The sequence below is a fragment of the Panthera tigris genome, chromosome C1 (assembly GCF_018350195.1).
Source record: "Panthera tigris isolate Pti1 chromosome C1, P.tigris_Pti1_mat1.1, whole genome shotgun sequence".
NCBI classification, from domain to species: Eukaryota; Metazoa; Chordata; class Mammalia; order Carnivora; family Felidae; genus Panthera; species Panthera tigris.
Window position 1 is genome coordinate 60,040,817 of NC_056667.1, and position 22,938 is coordinate 60,063,754.

Below are 22,938 nucleotides of genomic sequence, written 5' to 3' on the forward strand. Positions count from 1 at the left end.
TCCTAGGCATTTACCCAAAAGATACAGAAATACTGATTCAAAATGATACATGCACCCCAGTGTTTATAGCAGTATTATCAACAATAGCCAAATTATGGAAACAGCCCAAATGTACATGAACTGATGAATGGATGAAAAAGAAGTGGTATATATTTAGTGAAATATTACTCAGCCATCAAAAAGAATGAAACCTTGCCATTTGCAATGTTGTGGATGGAGATAGGGACTATTATGCTAGGTGAAAGGAGTTAGAGAAAGATAATACCATATGATTTCATTCATATGTAGAACTTAAGAATCAAAACAGATGGACATATGTGAAAAAAAAGAGAGGCAAACAGGGAATCAGACTCTTAACTATAAAGAAACTGAGGGTTGCTGGAGGGGAGGTGGGTGGAGGATAGGTTAAATGGGTGATGGGGATTAAAGAGGACATTTGTGATGAGCACTGGGTGTTGTATGTAAGTGATGAGTCACTAAAATCCTACAAGTGAAACTAATATTACACTGTATGTTAACTAACTGGAATTTGCATGAAAACTTGAAAAAGGAAAAAAATCTCAATGATAATAAAAAGACTTTTCTCTATTTTTATTTCTTTAAAATTGTACTTACTGCCTTGTAAGCCACACTTACCAATGAAAAGTAGGTATATTTTTTTGGTGAGTTATTTCTGCTAAAATGGCTAGCTTGAACAAAATCCTTCAATTTTACTGATTTTCTCCCTTAACTATTGAACATAATCACTGAACAATTCTTGGACGGCTCTGAGACTAATAGGTAGCTGAAATGACTAATTCATAAGTTCTTGAGAAAATGGAATATGCATTGCCAATTTATATAGTTCTTGCAAACTTAAAAGCTCTATGTCCAGTAGTTCAGTTGCATTGATGGAGATAACTATATTTTTAAATAAAACTAAATTCTTGATATTTTTATGCATAGAATAATGAGACGCTAAAAACACCTTGGAGATCATCCAGTCAGAGTTCTAACTCGATGTATTCTTTCCTTAAATTCCCTGGGCTTCATGTGTTAATAATACCAGTTTTTTTTTTTCAATATCTTATACAATTTTCAAAGACACAGAATTGAAAGAATTATATAGCAAATACCTATACTCCACTACCTATATTTTACAGTTAACATTTTGCTTTGTGACAAATCTGTTCCCTCCTTTCCCTGTGTGTTTATTGATCCATCTTTTTCTTTGATGGGTTTTTAAAAATGTTTTTAATGTTTATTTTTGAAAGAGAGAGAGAGAGCGAGTGCACAAGTGGGGGAGGGGCAGAGAAAGAGGGAGACACAGAATCTGAAGCAGGCTCCAGCCTCCAAGCTGTCAGCACAGGGCCTGATGTGGGGTCACACCCATGAAGTGAGAGATAATGACCGGAGCCCAAGTTGGACACTCAACTGACTGAGCCACCCAGGTGCTCTTTGATGGATTTTAAAGTAAGTTGCAAATAGTAGTGCTCTAAACCCCTCAGCTTGCATATCATTATCTAGACAGAGAATGTAACTTCTTTTTAAGTTCTTTACACTATATAATGAACCATTATTTCTGTTTTCCAAATGAGTCAATCCTTTTCTCATCCTGGGCCTATATACATGCTGGTGTCTCTAGCTGGAAAACTCCTATTTTTCTACTCTCCTTTAGCTTTAAAATTCCACTTATCCTTCAAATGTCAGCTCAAATTTCATTTCTTTAGACCTCTTTCTATGTCCTGAGTCTAAACGAGATGCATCCTTTTATTCTTTCTCAGGGCACCCTGTTATTTTCAATGATGCTCTCATTAATTGTTAGTTATTTGTTTCATGTAGGATTCTCACAGAAAATTATAAATGGAATAGTTCTTTATATACTTGACATACAGCACAGTGTATAGTGCATTGTTCCTGAAATATATCAGCCAAATAAATATATGGAAAAATGTAAAGGGTTATAGAAAATGGTTTTCTGCTATTGTTAAGCAGAAAACCTTGGTTCTCTTCACTTTTTCAGGAAACACATATATTTGTGTGGGGGTGGTGGGGTGGGTGTGGGTGTGGGTATGAGGGAGAGAGAGAGAGAGAGAGAGAGAGAGAGAAGAGAGAGAAACCTGGAGAATGAACTCCAGGTTTTTTTTTTTTTTGTTTTTTTTTTTTTAACCATTTTTATGGTAGGGCCATGTTCTCTTCTGCTTTTACCTCCCATCTGCCAGTCTCTCTTCAGTTTCTCAAAATATGTGTCTAGAAACATCTCTGAATCTATACACAATTGCTAAGGAAAAAAAAAAGCAGGGAAAATAATCTTGAACCTGATCAAAAAGGAAAAATTCCCTGTGAGCTGCCTCACTTGTCAAGTCTTTTCCAAAAGATCCCCAACAGAGATAATATTTCAAGGTGAATTTATCTAATTTTGGAGAACGAAATGCTGAGTCAATGCTGGCAGAATATTTTAATCACCTCCCAAGTACCACTTTTAATAAATATATAAGAGAAAAACCAGGAAGCCTAATCCGATCCTCCTTCCATACTGACGTGTATCATCGCCTCAGATACTGAAGAAGTAGGCCTGCAATCTAATCTTTCCTAAACAGATCTCATTAATTGAAATTTAAGGGGAGGAAGAAGGATAAACACGTGGGAAAAGTGAAATACTGTATTCCTTGGTTATTCAAAACACAGATTAGCATTTCACAAGTTTTAGAAATTCTATTGTAAAGGAACCTCTTTATCAATTCTACCATTCCCATACTTCTTGGCCAAATAATTCTTTGCTATGTTTCTTAGTAATAACTTTTAATAGATCATATTATTATCTCATGTTAACAGCTCATAATTTCATGAAATCACTTGGGAAATGCTGTGCTTAAGGTTGACCCATTTGTGAGAAGAGTATTGATCTTAGCGTAATGATACATTTACATAATCATAAAAAGTCTTAAAGTAATTTTCTTTAAAGTGTGTTCCCAGACAGAAGTCAGTGGACTTTTCAGAGATTTTAGCTCTTTTGTGTACCAGTAGAAGCTGCCACAGTGACTCAGGATATTGATACTCTGGTAGTTTGGCATAAATGTCTTATCTCAGGCCTATGTTGTCTTCCTTTCCCCATTGTGTATGCTGCATTGTCACCTTACAGTGGTTTGTATTGTAAAACATCTCTGTCACTTGGAAATTCATTGTAAGGAAGATCTTATTTCTGAGAGAAAAAAATACTCCATTTAAAAAATACTAAAATTCAAATTTCTCATAGCATACCACCTTAGCCATAGTTAAGGTGGAATATTCCAGGACTGTATTTTTTTTTATCTGGTAGGTTTCTATTAGAGGACTTTCTTCCTTTCACTATCCAGTATGTATGTGATATTTTAGTAACATATAAAGATCTACATTCTACAAAGTCCCTGGATTATCATTTTATGAGATAAAGACAGTGTTTTCTTCCAAATCTTACTTAGGGTCTTTTTTATTATAGGCAATATTTTCTTACAAGTGTGACACGAGCTTTTCAAGCAAGTATTCCTAATTTACTAGCATATGTCTCAAAATTGAAACAATGCTAGGGGAAATATGTAAAAATTGTCTGATAAAGCAAGCACAATATATTTAGGCGATTTTGTTTGGGCAGTTTCATGGCAAGATATTAGAACCATGATAGTTTTTAAAAAAGTGTGAATAATTCTAAAACTGTCACTATAGAAAATTACCATTATTATTTTCACACCAGTCACTTCCTCAGTGATATACAGCTTGTCAAAGTTCTCCATTTAGGTTAAAATTAGTTGCATATCAATTGAAGAACTTTAAAGAAATTAGTATAAATGCATCCTATTATATAAAATACAAATTGTCCTTTTTTAGTAATAAGGTACTTTTATTCTTTATCTTTCCATGAAAATCTTATTTAAATAGTGAATATTTTAGAAGGTGATATAACATACAATTGGGTTCTAACCCTACAGGAAAAAAGTTAGTTCAGTTCTGAAAAATGCAAAAAGTGTTTGGATCTTGAAATTTCCCTGAAACTGTAAACATTGTTGATAAGCAAGAAAAAAAAAATACCATAGAAATGAAGATCTTAGATCCCTCAGGTGGCTCAGAGGCCAAATTCTTTCTTGATGGGAGCCAGCCATGACCAAGTGATGATAGTTGCCCTGGTTTATAAAGAAGGCATTGGAAGCTTTTAGCATAAACCAGTTAATATAATTTTGATCTACAACGGTGACATTCTCCTGTTGATTCTGAATTATAGTCTTTTGCTTCCAGTAATAAGAGGCTAAATTTCCATTGGAAAAGCTGGCTAGGTAGCTAGATGATATAGATGTATATATATAGATATATTTATATCTATATTATCTATAAATAGGTTATTTTTTGGAGGTATTAAGCAGTACAAAATAAATTTAAAATGAAGGTTCTCTTGGAAAGAAAAAATGATCTCAGATGGAAGATAAACCTAAATAAATATTGAATATAAAAATTAACAGTTGTTTCCTATTTATAGGGTTGGTTTATATAACTAAAATGCTGTATTATTTGGGAGGTAGGATCAATAGAGTTATCATTTACAAAATAACCCAGTTCTAGTCCATTATGAAAGTCTCAACAAATAGCAAAGGATGGAATCATATAAATGGCTTTCTCTGATCACAACACATTGAAGGTGTGAATCACTAAAAAAATGTAGATAATCCATATATGTTTAGAAATCAAGAAATGAATAAGTAAATTATAGGTCTAAATAACTTATAGACACCCAATCATAGCATTTAGAGAACATAGTAAATTAAACATAAAGAATTTTTTAAGGAAATAATAAAAAATTAATAAAATAGAAAAACAGTATGATATTAGAAAGAATAACAGCACAGAAGTTTTTTTAATCCAACAAAATTGATTAATGCTGACAAGAAAGATGCATAAAAAAGATATGACAAAAATAATATAAGTAAAAAAAAGGACATAATCATATACCTTTCACAGTTTTATAAGGATGATAAAGATAATATAATAATTCCATTCTAATAAATTTGACTATTAAATGGGAAAATATTAGAAAAATAAAACATACCAAAACAAACACAAGAAAACCTGTTTTCTTATAAGCATTGAAATAAGTGGAATCTGTAAGCAACAATCTTTTCATTAAGAAAACTCGCGCTACCACTTTGATCTTTGCCTCTGGCCATTCCTGACAATGATCCTGTACCTCATTTTTCTTGCCTTATTGTTTCTATTTTGTTTTTTACCTCAACACTCTTACTTCTACCCTTCTCACTGCTTATGATTAAGAATTCTTATATGCTCTGGGCACACAAAATCTTACTACTCTCCCTAGTGCAAGATTATAGTGTCCCCTCTCCCCTTTACAATAATCTGTTTCTGCCTCATCCACCATTAACACTTTGAAAAGCTTGTCAAGACTCTCTGGTCCAACTTCCTCATTTTCCTATATTTCTACAATCCACCCCAATCAGATGTCACTAAGTCAGTTTGGTTTAATTTGCCAATTCCATCTTGACAAATCCAGCAATTAATAATTTCTTATATTAGTTAACCTCTGCCCCATTTTCCCTGTTTTTCATACCTTTTGCTTGAGACACTTTCTTCAGTTTTGCTTTAGGGCAGTGCAAACTCCAAATGTTTTTCCAACCTTGTTAACCACTTTCAGTCCCCACTGCTAGATGGATACTCCCCAATATCACAATGTTGGAGTTTCTCAGTGCTCAGTCCCATTCCTATCCTACATTGTATTTGCACAAAAATTTTTGGATATCTCCTGTCGTCCCCTGGAATTAATGTCATTTTACAAATTTAGATGCCTGACTGTGACATTGTTACTGAGAAACAGACTGACACATGGAACTGTCTTCATAAACTGGCATCTAAAACTTAGCATGGATAAGATCAAACACCTTCATTCTCTCATTCACATCACACCAATATAAACACACATCGTACATATGCACACAAACACACACACACGCCTGATCACCTTTTTTAAGCTTATTTATTTATTTTGAGAGAGAAAGAAAGAGAGAACAAGTCAGGGTTGGCAGAGAGAGGGGGAAGAGAGAGAACCCCAAGCAGGCTCCACACTACCAGTACAGAGCCTCATATGGGGCTTGAACTCATCAACCATAAGATCATGACCTGAGCTGAAACCAAGAGTTGGACACTTAACTCACTGAGCCACACAGGTGCCCTGCTGATTCTTTTTAATAAAGGGTTCTGTGTTCACATTAGTGATTCACTCAGTTCCAAGCTAAGACCTAGTGGTCATTCTGATTCTTCTTTTTCATCAAGGTCACTTCAGAGTGTTCCCTTAAATAACTCCTCTGCCCAACATTTGCTTCACTCCACTGCCTTATTTTAATTTATCATTATAACGTTTATCATTATCTGAAATGATATTATATATTTAACCATTAGTTCACTTATTTATTTTCTGTCTCCATTACTAGAATATGAGCAGCATGAGTGCAGGAACATGGCCTATATTTTCTAAATTTGTTCTCAGAACCTAGAAGTTTTGGCACATTATAGGCACTAAATAAATATTCATTGAATGGATATATATGTGTGTGCAATGGAATTGGATATAAGCATATAACTTTATCAATGCTATCTACTCTGCTGGTAATGTCCTCCCCACTGGTATCGCTGTCTCCCCACATGTGTAGGGTGAAATCATGCTTCATCCTTTGCCTGTACTTAAATAGACTCTTCAGAAGATTTTATTGATTTCCCAGGAAGTTTTAAGTGGTGACCCTGCCAAGCTTTTCTGCTTCTTTGTACAAATTTCCACTGTAGCTGGGTCAGCATAAGTGGTAATTTTGTGTTTTCCTATCTTTTTCACCTGTAGCTTATATGTTCTTCCAGTTAGAATTGGTTTCTCTTCTGTCTTCCTGGCACACAAAAGACACTGATGGACATATTTGATAAACAGATGAGATATGAAAGTTTTTTTTAAATTTTTTAAATATTTATTTATTTTTGAGAGAGACAGACAGAGTGTGAATGGGGGAGGGGCAGAGAGAGGGGGAGACACAGAATCTGAAACAGGCTGCAGGCTCTGAGCTGTCCGCACAAAGCCCGATGTGGGGCTCGAACTCACAAACTGTGAGATCATGACCTGAGCCAAAGTCAGTCACTTAACTTACTGAGCCACCCAGGTGCCCCTATGAAAGTTTTTATATTAAGATTTATTAGAGGTATACATCTGAAACATTCCATACAGAGTTTATTTCTAAAATAATTTAAGTAATTTCCTCTCAGTAGGCTCTCATGATCATACATTATTTTGCTCTGAAACAAGTGTTCAACATTCCAATAAAGGTATCCCCTGTCCTCTGTTGATAGGTGGATATCTTCATCACTTTTAAGTGCTAATTTCTGTGTAAGGAGTATTCTGTATTTAGTTATTTCAGGGAAAAGTATATACTAAGTGCTCTACTTTCTGCATATAATAGGGTTGTCCAATAAGTTGATATATTATCCCAAAATGGAGAATTAAGTTACTTGTGTAATGCTCATTGATAATTTACCCATAACTTATTAGGTATATAGTAATACAATGTGGATAACAGTAAGCTAATGTTATTGTGTAAAAATTTATATTAATGTTATCACCTAGCTATAAGATACAGAATATAGTCCATATTGAGTGATGTGAAAGCTTCAGCTATAGTGTATTTTGCCTGCCACATTGGCCACAATGAATAGTCATCTCTTTACCTCTACATGATAAACATAATTGGAAATGAACCCAGGATCTGCCTCTTAATTAAGCCCTGAAGATTGCTTTCTTCATGTAATCTTTCAGACTTGATAAAATTTGAGGCTGACAGTGGGTACCCTATCATTTTCCAAGGGATTCTACAATCCTAATGCCCTTACATGAGGGAAACAAGTTCTATTTTATATGAAAAGCTAATTGGTAGCTGGGAAAGGAATAGGAAGTTAATGGTTCAGTATATGGTTTATACTGATTTTCCTATTTCAACTTTACTACTCATATAGGTGAAACAATATTTTAATCCATAGCCAGCTTCTGTGTATCTTCTTATTCAATATGGTCTAAAAAACATAAATCAGGATCATTATCTGAAGCCATGTGTGGTTACAGGGATTCTAAGTCCTTGTATGATTCTAAAGCCATATAGGACATGATAGTCATAGCCCCAAAGTAATTAGATTTTAAGATAAAAACCATGTTACAAAAGCCAGAATTATGCCAACACGTGTGAGTCTGTCTAACGCAGGAGTGTTTCACTACATTTTCACAAAGGGAACACATTGCGGAAAATATACCAAAAACTAGAAATGAAACACTTAGAGCAATCCCAGAACTACTTCCTGTCCCTCCCCTCCCACAAGTACAACCATTTTCCCAACTTCTAGTGCCATAGATTAGGTTTTTGCTGTTTGTTTTTGTTTTGTTTTGGCATACATTTGCCTTTTTAACTGGCATCTTACAGTACTCTCTGGAAAGTGACAGTTATGTGAATAAAATTCCCACCTTTCTTTGGTTAACCTGACTATTCAGTGGATACAGATTGAATTTTGGCTTGCAAAGCATGCTCAGGTTCACTAGAAAAGAAAAAAAAAAGAATGTCAAAGCAACGTTTTCAAATACTAGAATACTAGAAATACAACTTGGGGCATATTTTCTTCACAGGAGAGCAGGATGTAATAGGAAAAAAACAAGAAAAACAAAAAACAAAAAAACAGTAGTACCCTGGAAATCCAAGTTGAGATTAGTAGATGTTGGTCAAATTACCTCATCTCTGAACTCCCATACCCCATCTGTAAAATGTACCTATTGATACACAAAACACAGGGTTACTGTGAGAATTAAGTAACAAAACCCATGTGAAATTTCCTTCATTATTTGATTTATTCAGGAAGACTTATTTGAACCTAAATGTTACTTGAATGTTGTTGACAAACTTCACAAACTTTGTGATGCATTTTGAGAGAACGGTTGCAGGATTAGTTATAGCTTCATGTAAACATTTGGTTGAACTTAACCATTTTCCTAAAATTTAAAATATTCTTCACTAGAGAAGGATTTTTGATGCTAAACAATATATTAGTCATTTTTAAATATGATTCTCTTGGTTTCCACGGAGTATAAATGTTAAAAGAATAAACAATTCTCTGGGTTTTCCATTTAAAACTTTGTCCTCTGAAGTCTTTTGATGAATATTGTATTTATAGCCTCTGATGCCAGCCCCTTTAAAATACAAGGCTTTTCTAACTGCCTCTTTCATCTGTGGCATTAGAGATGTTCAGAGGACAGGCAGCACAAAATAGCATGATTTGCATTCAATGCAGAATCTGAACAGTTAAACTTTCAAGTCTTAATGAAAGGTCATAAAATCTTACAGTACTGACCAAATAGATTTGCTAGAACATTAAATCCCCCATGAATCCTCCTGTACCACTTTAAACACAAGTTAAAATTGCAAATCATAAATACTGAATGCTTTCTTCCCTAATGTAAGTTCACTATTATAACCTTGTCTGGCAGAGATGCTCCACTTAAAGGTCTGTAACATTTTCATTATCAGCTCTATCTCTGAGGGTTTGGTAATGCAGCTGTTTCTGTTTGCAATGGGCTGAAAATGCTTATACTGATTTTTTCTTGAAGTCAGATGCTAGTGTAGCTCTTTCTGGGTTCTGAGTTAAAACAAACAAAATTTTCTTTAGTTTTCAATTGTCTTTTCCATTATTGTCCAGTGAAAAATACAATTCCGTAATATAACATATATTTTTATGAATGTATTGTATCCAGAGCTTTAGACTTTTTCTAACATGTGGATTGCCAAATTGTGTGCTGTGTGTATGTTGGATATGTGTATATATATGTATATATATACGTATATGTAAGACAAATCATTTTTTCTCAAAGCTTAATTTTCTTTGTAGTAAAAGGTATACAGAAGCAAAAAATCCCATTAAGATGCGGAGAATACCTTCACAAATTATGTTCCCTACTTGAGCAAGAAGAGTAGATGCCTACTAGTGTAAAGTGTACTTGAAGCTTACAAAACATTAAAATGTTCCAAATTATATTGCATTTCACAAAAGCAGTGGCTTCATTTGTCAATAAGAATATACAAAATACATTTTTGAATGAAGGGAAATGTTAATAAGAAATCAGTTTCAGTTCTGTGTTATGTACCAGTGTTTGCTAAAATGCATTCAGTTTAGCAATGTCATTGGAGCCCGGGCTGGGTCTTACATCTGGAAAACCTAAACCATGGTTGCCAAGATATTTTGAGGCATTGACATGCCTATTGAAAGGTAAGTAACAGGAGAAAGATGCTGTATGGCACGGGAAGAGGCTCACTGGATGGTTTAACAGTCCCTGATTTCATCTCTGAAATTTCACGTTTGTGTAAAGATATCTGTTACCAGTGTCAAGATCCATCATTCCATTTTCCCTGGTCCATTAAATTTCTAAGGTAGTTTACTAGAAGAGAATAATCTGACTCTCAGAGACTTAGAAAGTTTCATTGACCACTTGACATTAACCAGCAGTGAGAATCAGGCATTGATCTGGACTTACAAATACAGAAAGGGAACCTCATTTTTCTAGGATATTACAATATGTTCTCTAGTCATCCCCCAATTCCACTCACTGCTACCACCATATAACATATGGATTAGAAGAAGTCATTCTTGATGTTATCTTGTCCAGACCCTGTCTCATCCTTTAATCTTCTAAGATTTACAATAGTGTGGGATAAGTCATAGAGACTTAGGCCATCACACAACATACACTGTATTTCAAGTTATGTATCCTTTACATATTATATAAGAAGCCTATAAAATATTGTATCCTTGTTTAATTAACCCTTATTCTGCCAGACATAAGTAGATATGTTGTAAGTGATGATTTAGGAATGGAAATATATAGTATCATATTCTATATTACAGAAAATAAATGGATGTCTATTTTAGACAGCTTTACTTGAGAAGATAATGTCAATTCTATCAGGATTGAACTGTAAGAGATCCAAAAATTTCAGTCCAGCTTAATTTGCTTCAATTAAATTTGAATATCTGATGCACTTGTTACTCTTAGGCATCTATAGCAGGCCTCCTCACTGTGTGTGTGTGTGTGTGTGTGTGTGTGTGTGTGTGTGTGTGTACATGAACTTACAATGAAAAATAAATAGCTCTCATACCTCCTTTGGAAGACATTCTGCAATGTGATGTCATTTGAAATCTTTCCCTTCATTTATCGAATAACAACTTAATTATTCTTTTTTTCTTTTTTTTACTGAAATACCTGAAACTCTAATAGATTCTGTCTTATCAATTCAGAGGGAGTAATAACTGTGGTACTGAGTCAGAAAAGAAGCAAATGGATTTGTCAGGGGCTCTTTTAAGACATTTATTTCCATACTAGGTAAGAGAGAAGGTCCTCACTGGGTCCCTTTAGTGTCATCTCCCTCCCTCATTCTGGCACTGGGATGGGCACTTCCTGATCCTGCAGTCCACTTCAATAGCTTACATAATTTATTTCTTTCATTTTTCTCTCTTGCCAAGTTGCCCTTTGCCAGTGCTTAGTGCTCCGGTCAAAGACATATCTAATTGTCTTTTTCTACCTGATCTGGAAGTGCTAGACACTTGTGATCAGTCCTGTCTTCATGTTTAGGGTAATGATTTGCATTTGACTGGCTGCTCTATGAATCCTGAGGGCCTGTCATGCTCAGTTATGGGTAGATCTCTATCATGGGCTATTTTATAGAGTTCAGCCTTCCCAAAAGATCCTGGATCATGCAAATATTGTTTCTTTTAGAATAGGCTTGGAATTTCGGCATTATAAGTTGTATGTGTATATGCATGTGTGTACATGTTGCATACCTTCTTTAATAAATTATAAGCCTATAATAGGTAGAATATAGAAACATAAGTCAGCTGCTTTCACTATCCTTTCTCCCTTCTTACCATCTTTCTTTGCTAGTGTATTGGCTCTATAGAGATCTGTAGAGACCCACTTCCTTCTGTGTATGAAGAATGTCTTCTGCTAGTCTCCATCTATTTTTGGCCAGTAGACATTTGTTCTAAACTTCTATTTTCTTAGACATCTGTTCTAAACTTCTACTTCCTGTTTTCCCTGATGATGTCAAACCTGGTCTTTCCTAGGTACCCTGTGGAAATAATTTAATGAAACAATTCATTAAAATATAATTACCCATGATAAAATTAAATATCAAAACATGTTAATTTATGGCAATATATGTTAGTTACTAAAGATAATGCTAGAAATTACACTCAGTGAGGGGAAAAACATAAATATTGAAAGAATTAAGTGGAAAAAAAGGTTAGGTTAATCATTCAAGTCAACTCCAATTTGTTTACTTACAACTTCCTGTAGAATTTTCTTCTCTTCGTTTAGTTCTTTACTCCACTTCACAATTGACTATTATATTTGTACTCATGGCAAATGAAATTTAGGACTTTATAATGTTAGATTTATTCTTATACCACCTAAAATCATATTAAATACTTCCTAGGGTATGCATACCAAAGTTTAAGAAACTTTCTTATATTTCTAGTATGGCTTCTCGGTCTTCCAGAGAAACCCAGGAACTCAGGAATAGAGATTTACAGGAGAGCATTAGCTATAACCCTAAGATAGGTTTGCATAGACAAACCCAAGAGAGATTGCATGGATAGGTAAAGTAGTATGAGACTAATGTGAACCACTGGATCTGGTAATTAACTGATCATTGGCCATCTGCCAGAGCCTAGTATGGAGGAGAAAAATGTACAAGTGGACCTTGAGTAAAAATAAACAAGAGTTATACGTCACTTGACTAATAAAAAAGGGGAAAATAATGAAAGTTTAGACCAGTAGCACTTCCAAATCTTTCTGCATTTTGGAAGGTGCAATTTCAGACATCTGCCAAAAGTGTGTCAGACTGATGGACTTTGACAACTGTCAGTTTTCATATCACACTTCACAGGCAACCTCCAAGTTACTAAGGCATTTGTTATCATTAATCCCTTATCAGTGTGGTTTGGAGGACTTGGTGAAACACAGACTGCTTGTGAAAACCATTCCAGACATTACTACTCTGGAAGTCTGAGGTCCTGCCTGAGCATTTCCTGTTCAAACAAGTTCCCAAGTGCTGCTGCTGTTGCTCCTGCTGATTCATGGAACACTTTTTAGATATTCAAAACTACTGGTATAAAAGGACACTGGTGGGGGGTGGTCAACTGCAATAGGTGAAATTACAGATTAGCTTAAATTCAGTTCAACCAAGAACAAAAAAGAAGGACAGGGCCATTCAAATAATTATGGCGATGGAATGAACTGAAAATAAAGACCATCTCACCTAATATTGAAATATTACCAACCATGCTGTGATACGTATTGTATAATCGCTCATCTTTATGTGAAAAACTCTGCTGACCTGGACAATATTCTATAGCTAGATCCTCCTGCTGAGGTTTTCTTTTCTAGATACATAGACTTTACAGTTTATGATTCATTATTTTCTCCTTTATATTTGCTTAAGAGGATAGCAACCTGGCTTTCAACAAATAGAAATTAAAATTATAAATATAGTTTTAGTCATTTTCTGAAACATTGGAGGGTAGTTCATACTTATAATAACAATTGTTGCTTATGTATTACATTACTGATTCACTATGCCTTTTGTTTATACCAGAATACTTTGTTCTATTTATCTTTAATGAAGACTTCACACGTAACTTTTAATTTTTTGTCTTTGATGACATAAAAACCCATGAATTTTTCAGAACAAAATAAAGATCAGATTTATTCTATCTTTGGATTGGTTCAAAGTGATTAAGTGGAAAATTCAACAAAATAACAAATTTTTGATTATTCAGAAGTGACTTATATCATCTGGAAAAATACCTTCATAACATATATTCTGATATGTTTACAATTTTTGGACCACTTTGTTAGTTAATAATTCTCCAAATAAATAAGCACAATAAGAGGAAAAAATAGCATGAGAAATGAGCGTCAGGAGGTCCTCTGTAAACTTGGTGATGAACAAGGAGACATTAACTTTACTGATCTTATCTGTACCTTACATGTATGGTATAAATATTTTAGTATATTTTCAATATGTGACAAAAATTAAGAATAAAATTTATAATGCCTCTGCTTTTATGTTAAAAATAAACCAAAGTAGCCAGTATTTTAAGATATAAAAGATCTAAAGATTTGAATCCTATTTCAGTGCCCTTTTTATATCATATATGATAAGCTCATTTTGTGTTTTGAACTCAGTAAATGACCTTGAGTAAATCATTTGCTTGATTGATGATTCCTTTGCTTTGTCTATAAAGTGAAGGTCATCCCAGATGACCTTCATATTCTACTCAAAGATAACACACTATGATACTGGTTTCCTCACATCTGAATTTGAGCAACTGCCATAAAGAGAAACTGAAGAATTGGATAGCAGCATTGTAAAACTCCCTGTGTGTGCGTGCGCGTGCGTGTGTGTGTGTGTGTGTGTGTGTGTGTGTGTGTGTGTGTGTATTTGAAACTAAATACATTTTAATAGGAAACAAAATACAAAAAACTCTTTTCAGAAAACAGAATCATTTAATCCTTTTTCTCTCTTTGTATATTTTTGATTATCACTAAAACAAGTACTTACTTTTCTTTAGCTTCTAACTCCTGGAATATTTTCAGGCACCATATTTTTCCTGTCACATTTCTATTTTAATGCTCACATCATAAGCTTTTCTTAAGAAGTTATACCTTTTTGAAAAGCAGATAGAAAACTACCCTAATCAAGAAAGAGAGCATTATGTTAAGCATTATGTCTGACTGGCCATTCTTCAAATTCCTCTATAAACTAAGAAACAGCTAACACTAAATTACGTATTTGAAATAAGATAAATACTTTTTATTTTTAGGAAATATGTTTGTAGAAATAAATATAATCAGAAGGAGAAAGAAAGATAACACTTATAATATGTTCATTATACTCTGAGCACTCTGAGATATTGATTTTTATATAGGAAAGTTACTATGATGACAAAATATAAAGTTCATGCCCTGAAGAGAATTATTTTATAGTCCTATTTCAAACCTGTAAAAAAAGAAAAGGAAGAAGTATCTCTCTTTGAATCTTCATAGAAATATATATATGATAATATATAATATATATGATATAGTATATTATGTATAAGATACACATATACAATATATACTATATTACATATAAGATATACACTATATTATAAAAAATGTATATATAATATATATTATCATGTAATGTTAGTAGTGTTAATATATTATCTACTTCTCACAAATGATATATGATAGATAGATAGGTAGATAGATGATAGATAGATTTAGAGAGAGAAAGAGAGAGACTGATTGTGAGTCATTTCTCAAAAGTATCACACAGAAATCTTTGTGGGACTTAAGCCATGCTAGAAGATGGAAGGGTTGAAATTTTACTTTGTGCTCAGATAATTTCTTTCCCATTAGTTTACATTGAAACTTCTAAGGATGTGTTTAAGATTGCTACCTTTTAATTAGACTATAAGCTTCCTGCAAGCATATGTTATTAATTGTATTGCTGGGTTTTGGTCGTGTATTTGATTTATTCAGAAAACTGACACTGATTTGAACAGAGAGATAGGTGAGTCTCAATAATGCTTGATAGATAACTATTCCCTCTCCCCTTGCTTGACATATGTCTTTATCCTAATTGTGTTGTCCTACCTTTACCAATGATACAAATAAATTAACAATGTTCAACATCTCAAACTTGATTTCACACTTCTTAGTGAGTTCCGTGAAATTTCCATGCTTCATCATTTCCAGCTACTCACAAAAAGTATGTGTGAAATAACTGTGAAGACAGAAGCAAAACATGAAGTTGTAATAACTCATCTGTTAAAAAAAAATCTCTATATGGTATATGAGCACTGACAGGATTATTTTTATTTGACATTCAATTCCAACACTATAGACTTCTGCATCTGTCTAAGAAACAGGAAAATGAATATTCTAGGGCTGCCAAAATGAGGTGATGCTGTAATTACCAGGCCTTTTTAAACTTCCACATATTTTTCCATATGCTGACAATGGCTTAAGCATAATATAATCATGACTTATCCAGTTGAATTATATGTTTTCTTCCCTTGAAGCTTTTTAAGAAATCCTTTGTTAAGCTTCAGCTGCAAAATAATTTTAAAATCTTATAATTTATCACTTTTTATATCTTTATACTAAATTTATTCACAAATACTAGGTATGCAACTGTAGACACAGTTTTTTTTAAAAGTATAATTGACATGATTATTTATGAGTTTCCCTGTTACATAGTTTGCACTCTCCTTAATGGAACAATACAGAGGCAATAATTCTATTCCATAGGCTGCTATTTATATATCTTTAAGAATGTTATATGTCAGTTACATTTATTGAATACTACTTTCATTGAGAAAAAAAATAAAAGCTTGATTGTAACTATTAATATAAATTTTCTCCATTCAATATCTATTAAAGGAATTTCAATTCATCAGGAACTAATCACATTTCACTTTCTATTTTTTCTTCTTCTTGTGGTCAACATATAACAGAGCAGTTGAGGTGTGTGATAATCAAAAAATTGTTCATGGTTGAATAAATTTAATACTCTTGCTTCATAAGATCAGCATATTAAAAAGCCCCCTGGAATATTTAGCTTGATTGGTTAAGGCACTCAACAGGATTTCTGATATTACAGATTTCAAACACAATATGGATGGGGCAAGGAATTACTTTTATTCATCTCTTATATGTCATGAAAATTGGATAGAAATAAGTTTCTTTTCAAAAACAAACACAAGTAAATTAATAAAGCTGTAATCCAATCTTTGTCATGCTAGTGCAGAAATAAACATTAATTTCCTTTTTATAAGGGGAGACTACCACAAATATCCCAAGATATTTGGGACTACAAAAACAATCCAGTGGTGTAATACAAGAGGAAGTAGATATTTGTTTTCTCAGAAACCTCATTTAAAAACAAACAAAAAATACTTTCCATCATATTCTAAATAGATTGGCTATTGAGGCCTAATTTATTTTATTTTATTTATTTTATTTGTATAGGTTTGTTTGTTTGTTTGTTTATGGGCAAAGAAGGGCAGAGAGAAAGGGAGATAGAGAATCCCAAACAGGCTCTGTGCCAAAAGCACAGAGCCTGACATGGGGCTCGAACCCATAAACCATGAGATCATGACCTGAGCTGAAACCCAAGAGTCAGATGCTTAACCTAATGACTCACCCAGACACCCCATTGGAGGCCTAATTTAGTATGCATTTTAGCATCGCATTATTTGCCTCCATGCCTCTTTATAGTCATATAAACATATATGCTACTTTGATCTGTATTTCCTACTCTCCCCCCCCCCCAAAATATTGTTCTCTCAACTTTCACTGATAATACACACATAGCTACATTTTAAAAGTGCTTTTCTTGTTTTGTTAAAATTACAAGAACTAAAGACAAACAATCACAACTTGGGTAGGACATAATTATTCTTCTATATGTAAACTCTTTATAACTTTTATTCATATAGCTTACATTTTGCTACTTTTCTTCTTGAATTAGAATTCCTGCAGAGAAAGGAGCCAGGCATTTTACTTCTTTGATTCTCTAGTGTTTAATATAATATGATGTATGATACATAGTAACACAAAAGAAAGACTTGTTTTCTTTTAAATTATATTTGTAAAAATGTATAGTAAATCTCTCTCTCTCTTTCTACTCTTTCCTTAATTCTCTCATTAAATTAGAATATATTATGTAAAATAACTCATATAATTTTGTCTTCAGATCAGTACCAACAAGCTGACATTTGATGTCCCTTAAATAAAAGAAAGATGTGACAATCAAAAAAAGAAGGAAGATGTGACAATCTAATAAATATTGGTCAAACTGGACATACAGATAAATATTAAGAGTAGAACATGACTTTCAATGAAAGGTTCTAAGTATAATCTATAGTATAATGTAATACCAAAGTAAGTAGTTAGTGGTTATGCTTAAAGAGTGGAGAAAAAGATGACGGGTCAAAACCATTTTTTTTTCAATCGTCTTTACTTGTTAGTTTAGTGTGAATACAAAATTATAATCTGCATGAAAAATAAATACACACATTTTCCCAATCAAAATTAAATACAATCTTCATAAAACTCTTAAGATAATAGCATATTTAATGTTTAAGAAACCTGGAATAAAGAGTAAGCTAAGGATAGTGAGCATAGATTTTAAATTCAATAGTTTTTTTTGTTTTTGTTTTTGTTTTTGGCAGGATAACATTAGCATTTTAAGTGCATGTTGTAACCACAATTATTTTGGGGATCCAATTGGTAACACATTTTTCCCTGTGTGTAGAGGTTAATCTAAATGACTTACATGTCTCTTAGGTAAATATAAAGATGTTAAATAGCTTTTGAAATGTTAGCCACCAAGTAGTGTTAAACTGGCATATTTAAATACGATATTTAATACCTTAATCTTAAAAAGACAATCAGTGAAAATGAAGTTTAATAATGTATAATCTGTGCAGCTAATTATACTGAGAATTTAGAAGTGCAGACTCAAATGTGTCTGTGATATTGATCAGTCACCTCAGGAAAAGCTAATGAGATCACTCACACTTCCCTGGGAAATAAGCTGACGGTACATGAGAATGGATATAGTATTGGTTCAAACCTGATTTTATTATAATCCGGACATTTAAAAGCAGTTAAAATGATGTAGAAAGGCAACTGGAAATCATTTGGCTCTTCCTCTCTAATTAAACCTGACTGATATGGATTAGGAATCCATGAAATATGGCCAAGCTTAGTCTTTCTGATGTTATGAATCTTGACCATTTAATTGGTTCCCAGCATCTTAATGATACTGTTTTCTAAAAGATCACACCTCTCTATCATGTGACAGTTTTATTGTTTGTTTAATTTTGCTTTAGTTGAGCTGATTTTGTATGTATAACCTTTTTGAATCAGGGCTGATTCTCCTGCAACTAAATTCCCTGAAGATATACCTACCTTTGTGTCCACAAAACTCCAATGGAGCACTGCTCACATTGCACAATAACAGAAAGGTCTTATAAAAGTTTCAGTTCTTAGACCGAGCCATATAATGGAGAAAGTACAGGATACAGAATGGTGAAAACCTTGGAATCAGACCGAGTGCAGCCTAAATCTTGGCTGCCAGTGACTTTGCACAATATGCTGACTTACCTTAGTCTTAGCTTTCTCATTTATCAAATGGGGATAATAGTAGCTAAATTGCACTGTTGTTGTATAGATTAGATATTACAGGTGGAATATGTGACTCAGTACTCTACACCTGGTAGGTATTATTATTGTTTTAATTCATAGCATATTTTATTGTTAATAATATGGATAACAACAACAAAGTATTTGAGGACCCATGTTCTAATCTATTACACTGTACTTTGTTAGAATCTCAACTGTTTGTTCACCCAATAGAAAATTCCCAAGTTCCACTTTTTAAGTCTGAGAAGATGTATCCAACCAGAAGGAGAGTAGTATTTCTGGAACTTATTTTATTTTTTAATTTAACAGACATTTCTATAGCTGTTGATATGTACCAGGTACCATAATAGACACTCAAAATATTTCCTCATCTAATGCTTATAAAGATCCTGTGAAGTAGGCCCTCTGCTTCTTCTCATCCTACAAATAAGACATCTGTAGCACAGTGAGGTTACATAACTCACCCGAGGACAGTTAATAGCAGAAAGTGGCAGAGCAGGGATTTTAATCCAGGCAGTCCTTGCTTTGAAAAATCATGTGATCTACTTCTCTCTCACATGGGTCTCCAGCACCAGGTTTTAATGAGGCTGCTTCAGGCCCCACTTCCCTCTAGAGCTCCTGATTGTGTTGCCAGCTCCTGACCTGCTGTCGCTCTGGCGTTTGCTCCCTTTTACTGCCACTGTTGCTGAAAAGCCAGTGGTCCCCTTCCCTGATGCTGCCAGCCTCCAGCTGCCCTGAAGAAAGGCACAACTCTTTTCACCTTGAAACAACACAAATTTGCAGTTTATGGGTGTTAGCTAGGATAAACACTCTTATGTATGAATGCTGACATTCTCTTGCCTTCATTTCCATGAGTCAGGTTCCTAATTTTGGATTGATAGACTCAAGAAAATATGCATTTTGAATATTAATGAATGCTGATAGATTATTTCCTAAAAAGGCAATGCCAAATACTACTACCACTGATAACATGAGTGGGCCTATTTCACCATATAATCACTGAAAAATTGGATGCTATCAATGTTTTTAAAGTTTTTGTCAGCTGGATAGTTTGAAACTTTGTATCTTATTCTTACAACTTGCAATAAGGTTGAACATCTTAAGTTTACGGGTCATTTTCTCTTTTCTAAATTAATACATATGGTTAACAAATGTGAATTATACCACTGCATGCTTGCCATGTGCCTGGCTCTATGCTAAGAAAATTTTTATGAGTTATTTTATTTAGTCCTCAAAAAATTCCTGTATGATATATAGGAATTTTATTCTGATTTTACTGATGATATATGGAAACCTTATCAAGCATCCTCCAGTCCAGACAACCAATAAGGGTTGAAGTCAGACACAAATGCATATTTAGATCCCAGCTACATAAATAACTCTACTCTCCAAGCTTCAACTATATAGTTTTATGTTTCTTGTTGATTTTCTCGTGGGACTATTTGTCCTTTACTTATTGGCATATGAGGAGGTTCTTTATTTGTGTATTCAATAAGGGTGAGTTGAGGAAGGAAAAATTACTTAAGTTTTCTCCAGCAGTCATTAAATCATTCAGCTGGAATCAGCAAGGATCACATACATTGAGTAAAATCACCTCTCCCTAGAAACCAGAACATGGGAACTACAACCATAATTCTCCCAGGCCTTTTCCCCCCCATTCTTCAGGAGTCAAGTAGGAGTTCCCAGAAATCCACCCTTCCCTGGACTCCAATACAAATGGTTCAGTCCTGACTAACATTGTGGATCCTCTGGGACTAACCACATTAGGTGCTTTATTGTTGCTTCTATCTGCTACAAGAATCCTCAGGCTCCCAGGTTGCCCACCACTCATCCAAATTCTCTATTCTTTCTCTTTCTTCCAAAGCTCATGAAACCCTTCCACCAGGGACCATGGAATTTATGCCTCACTAACAGTAAAATCTGTTACATCCTCCTACTACTTCTGAAAATTCCCATCACAAAATTTTTGCTCTTGAGAAAAATTAACTCTGTAGTAGGGACAAAGTGTTCTCTGCACCCTGTCAGGTGGTGGCTTTTTTTTCTCCCTCAGCCTTTTATAGGCATACCTTATTTTACTGTACTTTATTGTGCTTTGCAGATAATTGCTTTTTTTTCCTTACAAATTGAAGGTTTGTGGCAACCCTGTGTCGAGCAAGTCTGTGGACACCATTTTTCCAACAGAATTTGCTTACCTTCTGTCTCTGTATAAAATTTGGATAATTCTTACAACTTTTCCATTATTATTTGTTTTTATGACCTGTGATTTGTAATCTTTGATATTACTTCAGTAATTCTTTTGGAATACCACAAAATGCACCCATGTAAGGTGGCAAACATATCGATAAATGCTATGTGTTCTGACTGCTCCACAGACCAGCTGTTCCCCTCTTTCTTTTCGTCTCCTGGGGCCTTTCTATCCCCCAAGGCACAACAATTCTGAAATAATACAATTAGGCCAATTAATAACTCTACCATGGCGTTTAAGTGGTCAAGGAAAAGAAAGAGTCACACATCTATCACTTTAAATCGGAAGCTAGAAATGATTAAGCTGAGTGAGGAAAGCATGTCAAAATCCAAGATAGGCCAAAATCTAGGGCTCTTGTGCCAAACAGCCACGTTGTGAATACAAAGGAAAAGCTCTTGCTGGTAATTAAAAGTGCTACTCCAGCGACCATGTGAATGATAAGAATGCAAAGCACCCTTATTGTCAATTTGGAGAAAGTTTGAGTGGTCTAGATAGAATCTAATCAGCCACAACATTCCTTTAAGCCAAACTCTAATTCCCGAATATGATCCTAACTCTCTTCAAGTCTGTGAAGACAGAGAGAGAGAGGAGAGGTGAGGAAGCTGCAGAAGAAAAGTTGGAAGCTAGCAGAGGTTTGTTCATGAAGTTTAAAGAAAGAAACTGTCCCTCTAACATACAAGTGCAAGTTGGAGCATCAAGTAGAAGCTGCAGCCAGTTATCCAAAAGATTGAACTAAGGTAATTAACAAAGGCAGCTACCATAAACAACAGGTTTTCAATGGAGGTGAAATGGTCTTATACTGGAAGAAGGTACCATTTAGGACTCTCATAGGTAGAGAGAAGTCAATGCCTGGCTTCAAAGACAGGCTGGCTTTCGTTAGGGGCTAGTGCAGCTGGTGACTGTAAGTTGAAGCCAATGTCATTTACCATTCCAAAAATCCTAGGCCCCTTAAGAATTATGCTAAATCTACTCTGTCTGTGCTTTCTAAATGGGGCAACAAAGCCTGGATGACAGCGCATCTGTTTACAATGTGGTTTACTGAATATTTTAAGCCCACTGTTGATACCTACTGCTCAGAAAAAAAGATTCCTTTCAAAGGAATACTGCCCACTGCACTTGATCACCTGAGAGCTCTGTTGGAGATGCATAAGGAGATTCATGTTGTTTTAATGCTTGCTAACAGCATCCGTTCTGCAGCCCAAGGATCAAGGGGGTAATTTCAACTTTCAAGTTTTATTACTTAAGAAATACATTTTTGTAAGGCTATAGCTGCCATAAATAGTGATTTCTCTGATGGATCTGGGCAAATTCAATCAAAAACCATCTGAAGAGTATCCACCATTTTAGATGCCATTAAGAACATTTGTGATTCATGAGAAGAGGTCAAAATATGAACATTAACAGGAGTTTG